The sequence below is a fragment of the Physeter macrocephalus genome, chromosome 12 (genome assembly GCF_002837175.3).
Source record: "Physeter macrocephalus isolate SW-GA chromosome 12, ASM283717v5, whole genome shotgun sequence".
In the NCBI taxonomy this organism is placed as follows: domain Eukaryota; kingdom Metazoa; phylum Chordata; class Mammalia; order Artiodactyla; family Physeteridae; genus Physeter; species Physeter macrocephalus.
In genome coordinates, this window is record NC_041225.1 from 53516222 (window position 1) to 53521792 (window position 5571).

Sequence of the window (5571 nt, forward strand, 5' to 3'; positions counted from 1 at the left end):
CTACAGATGAGTTAATCAAGGTGCTTTCCTGTTAGCAATCAGCTTACACCATCACCAGATTTACCCCTCAACAGGATACTTCTCTGGTTACCTCTGCTTGGGTCCTCCTGTTCTGGCCCTTGCCTCACAGATACAATTGAAACCAAGAGGATTTCAGGGAAAGCCAAGAAACATTGTGAGCCAGACAGCTCTAAGAATCAATCAAGTAATGCTCCCATGCCATTGTAAAGCAATCATACTCCAATAAAGATGTTAAAAAAAATAAAATAAAATAAAAGCTGATGTAAAAAAAAAAAAAAAAAGTAATGCTCCCATGGAGCCAACATGACCCTCAGTCTGAACACTGAATGTACAGTCTAGTCAGTCCACAGGTCTTTTAAAAATATTTTATTAAAGGTCTTTACAGAGTAACACCCAGACTCCAGATCCAGCTGCCAAGGATACCCTACTATACTATGAGAACTGGCTGGGGCACGGTAACTGGCTCCAGCTTCCCAACCTTCTCCTCAGAGATGGGAGTGGTGGGTGGTATCTCATTTTGGGGTTCCACAATGCTCACGAGGTCAGGAAGGGGCTTCTTAAGGCCAATCTTACCACTTGGGTCCCAAGGCAGCATGACCTTCACTTTGATGCCCAGCACACCCTGACTGAGTAGCATGTGGCACATGGCAGTGTCAACATAGTAGTTAACAGAGTCCCAGATCATCAGGCCATCCACAAACTTCATGGATTTAGCCCTATGTCCTCAGAGTTTCCCAGTACCATGACTATGCAGGCTTTAGCCCCACATTCCATGATGAACCGCAGCATACCATAGCAGGCCCTCCTCCACACAGCAAGTCCTCCTAGGAATCTGTAATACAGAGACTCTGCCTGGGCAATAGCACACAGATCTCTTGTGGCCACCCTTTCAGTATAAAGCTCTACACTGCCCTCAGGGAAGCTAGATCTTTTCTGAACCACAGCAGTCAGTATGCAGATCTGCTGGCCCTTCTCACCAGGAACATTCTGCATACTGGTGGCCAGGATAATGATTTCTGTCATGGCTGGTGTAACTCAGAACTCCGTAGTATCCATCTTCAGCCAGCTCTTGAGTGAGAAACCCATTCAATTCAGCTTTGAAGATGTTATCGGTGACAAACTTCCTCTCCTTGGAAATTTGCACCACCATCTTGCCGCCGTGTGCCGCCATAAGGAAAAACTACTAACATACCTTGAGTTCATACTGTGTAGCAGACACTTTTCTGAGTTTAGACTTTTGAGATCCAAATTAGAGTAGTCTAAATATGTAGTTTTGTTTATCTCGATTTAACTACCCTATTCCTGAGCTGCGTTCCTGAAACTTAACTGTAGTAGAAGTTTTCCAGGTAAAGGAAAGAAAGGAAATTCAGGCCAGGAAATAAGTGGCATGAATAAATGACAGGAAATGTGAAAGTCTTTACCTGATTTGGGGAAAGGTGAGAAGTATAAGATGGGTGAAATATAAGGTCATGGACATGGTGGGTGAGGATGACAAAGTCGCCATCTTTATTGTACTCTGTGGGGGAAACTTCAGGAGGGAGAAGATGTAGAAATTATTGGAGGCAGACAAGACTTTTTGTTACCTTACACTACACTTCTTTCATCTCAGGCGCTTTAGCTCTCAGTCCATCTCATTCTCAGGAGGAATGTGCTTTGACATCCAAACATTTTGATTCAGGATGTTTCAAGGAAGGCTTGATTTCTGTGAGAAAAATCTGGATGGGTTCCCAGCTTCTCCTCTGTCCGGCCTTCATTCACAGCATGCTTTCCTCATTCTCTTTGATGTGAATTTTCAAAACATCGTTGGGTGTAATCAATATTCAAACATAATTTCAATAAACCCATCCAAAAGCAGGTTCAAATGTTTCCACAATACTTCTCACCAGCTTTGAGTGCTCCTTCTGGCCATCAGAGTCACCACCATAAAGTGTATGGGTTGGCTCTAAACAAGAATGGCCAATTAAGGGGACTAGTAGAGACAGAAATCTAGCACCAGTTCTGCTCCTGAAGTTGAAGAGCTCAACAGGAGGTGGCATCACCCCCAAAATAAAGCACTTGATTTTTCCCATACACATAAACTGCTTAGGCTATTAGCAGCCTTTTGGCCCAACAGAAAAAACAGGCCTATGTAACACATTACTATTTCAGCCAGAAAGAATAATAACAAAAGATAGATAATTTTGTCTAGAAGAAAATGAGTTGAACCCTCAGAGAATAACAAAATGTGACTTTATATAAAATAATACAATACATGTAAATAAGTGCCTGTCGTACAGTAAGCAGAACACTGATGTCTACTTATTACTAATATCGGTAATAATATTTCATTTTCATTATCTATTATTTTTAGGGTATTGAGTGTTTATGTAATTGATTTTTAAAGTTACCAAAAAAATCCATGGCTATCATTTCAGTGTAAATTGAATGTAGTTGCTCTGATCTATAAAAGAAGACAAAGGCTATCATGATATATATTTTCAAAGCTGATGAAAATATGGCAGTGTTTTAAGTTTTGACAGAACTGAGTGAGAAAGTACTCCAGAGTTATATTATTCTTGCTAATTTTCAGGATGCTTAAAATGTTTTATAATTTCATATACTATATAAATATTCTAACCTCCCCAAATAGAAAAGACAGCCTTGATACTAGAAGTGGGGGCAAGGAAACTCTAACACTAAGTCAAGTGGCTGAGATCTGGTCCTATTTACTTCCTACATGACCTTGAGCTGATCAATTTACTACATCTCTAACCAAGCATTTTCTCACCTGTAAAATGTAAGAATTGGACTAGAAGATCTCTCAGGTTCTTTACTCAAATTTTATGACCAAGTCTACTCTTTGACAGCTAAAAAAGATAGGGTTGATTTTAGTGCATGCTGCCTGTCCCCATATCTTGAAGATAACTGATTGCCTAGAAGGGTCAAAGATGTGCCATCTGCTTCTATTACCAATTACATTGTGAAGCTGCCTCAAGTTTAAAAAAGAAAAATTTAGTGAAAAACAGAAGTTGGCAGGAAATGTGCTGTAAATAATATCACCCCCACACATTTACTGAATAATTCATAACCAGTACGTAGTAGAAGCATAATTTTTAAAATGACATTTTCCCCAAATACCTGAATGTTCTGACATCAGTAACAAATGATTTAGTTGGCATTACCTTAAGTATTACAGTGTTTAGAGATTGACACCTCACATTTATTTTATTCTTATCAATTTCCTTTAAATCAACTTTGCTGTATTATATCGGAATGAAATATTTGCCATAGTTGACTATCCCTCATTATTTTTCACATATCCTTTCTAAATATTCTTTATCCAATGTTTTTTCTTTTGAAATATTCCATTTTTCCTCACCAGTGAGACCCTTCACTTTCATTCAAACTGCATAAAATAATCTTACAATTTGATAAATTAATATAAAAACATTTTCATTATGTATAAGGAGAACTAGTATTACGTTAGTGATTTTTCAATCTGATACAATGAAAACATACTTGTTCCAATTTATTTTACTCACCACTATCTTTTTTTAAAATTTATTTATTTTTGGCTGCGTTGGGTGTTCATTGCTGTGTGCAGGCTCTAGGTGCATGGGCTGCAGTAGTTGTGGCTCGTGGGCTCTAGAGTGCAGGCTCAGTAGTTGTGGCGCATGGGCTTAGTTACTCCGTGGCATGTGGGATCTTCCCTGACCAGGGCTCGAACCCATGTCCCCTGCATTGGCAGGCGGATTCTTAACCACTGCGCCACCAGGATAATCCCTCACCATTTTCTTTTATCCTCTCTACCATTTTATATTGGCCTCCTCAAACTGCAATTTGCTCCAATTTTTAACGAAATTGTATTGCTGTCCAAATTCTTTCTCAAATAGGATAAGATATACTTATGTCTTCTACTGCATCACCAAGTTACACCACAAAAAACACTCAAACAAAGTGAGATTATATGAGGAATTTTGCATAGCAGTACTCCTACACCAATTAAAATTTACAAGGAGCATTAGTATCACCTGTGTCTTAGAACTTCAATCCAATGTCAGCTGAGTCTCCCAAGTGAGCCAATCATAGCCCTTCCCACCTTTAATTGCATCCCATAACTGCGTCCCTTTGAGAATTCAAGGTGCTTCCCTGACAGTTCTCCAATCTGCCAACACAACCTCTAACCCATTCAGGTCATATACACTTTTTAGAAGAATGCAGGGGCATCTCCAGATTTTCTGAATAGGAAGGGCTTCTGGGCAGCTCTCTGATTTGAAGAAGTAGTTATATAACTTGAAGCCAGAGACACAGAAAACTTGCTATTTTTCTTAGATTGTATGAACATTCAGATTGTTTTGGGGGTTCCCCTCGTCATAAGCCGTCCCTTGGTTTCTCAGCCGCAACAATGACTTGACTTTTCATTTGACCAGGAAGTCCTATTACAAGCCAAGTCCCAGAGGGTGGGAGTTAAGTCCACTTCCTTATACAGGCTTTCAGATGTTAACTATGCTGTGGGATACTGTCTGGCTAGGGCAAATGGCTTTGTGTACAAAATGAAGTTTTCCTTTTATTCAGCCTGAAAATTTTCTATCTATTGACAACTGTCATGATTAGCCATCCTGGAGAACTCTTTTTACTGGCTCAAAAGTATATGTGTTGAATTTTTTTAACTGTTATTCATTCTTTCATTTATTCAATAAATATTTATTGAGAGCTCACTACTGTGCGTCAGGTATTGTTCTAGGCACTTTGTGAGTACTTGAAAATTGACTATAGATTGATAATAAAATAAAACCAAAATTAGTGCTTTTGGTGGGGTTTTTGTGCTTATTTCAACCTATGAATTACAATATTCTTCAACACTATAGCTTAAGAGTAAATAAAGAAGGGCTAAATGACAGACCTATGGATAAATAGAATAGACTAAATACCTACCTAAGTCTTCATTTGAGCTCACCACCCACATGTGTTTATTCTCTCTCTCTCGTTCTCTCTCTCATTCTCTCTCTCTCTCCCCCTATCACACTCCTAAGGTTCCCATTCATATTTCCAACTCTATGCTTAATGACAGATACCTCCTGTCAATGAATAATGTGTTACCACAGATGGGTAGCACACTACCCCCACTTAAACTCATCTTCTGCCTTGGATAGATCACCCACTCAGTTGTAGTACCAATGGGTCCCTTGGGAAGTGGGCACTGAGATGATGTTAGGAGTGCAAGAGGTTTATTGTGTTGTGACTGGAGAAAGGGTGGGTTAATGCTTGTGACAAATAAAAAGGGAGAGGAAGCAGGATGGGATGGGGAAAAGATCAGATCACCACACAGATCTGACAAAGTCTTGCCAACACAATGAGGAGCAGTGGAACAACGCTTTATCAGGTAGAAATGGCCAGGTCCTAGTACCTCTGTGCTCAGTAGCTGGCTAGTCACTGCCCAGGAAGAGCATAGCTTCATCTGGAAAACTGAAGTGGGTCCTGAAGGCATTAGCAGCTGGAGGCTGTCAACTGACCACACTCCCCATAGCTGAACATCAAGTTCTATCTTGAAGGAAAATCCAAGCCCAGGCA

At 39.8% G+C, this 5571-nt stretch overlaps 1 pseudogene; it reads right to left on the minus strand.

Moving 5' to 3' along the window:
* Positions 1 to 448: 448 nt before the first annotated feature.
* On the minus strand, positions 449 to 1171 carry LOC102983839 (40S ribosomal protein S3-like; annotated as a pseudogene).
* Positions 1172 to 5571: the final 4400 nt, after the last annotated feature.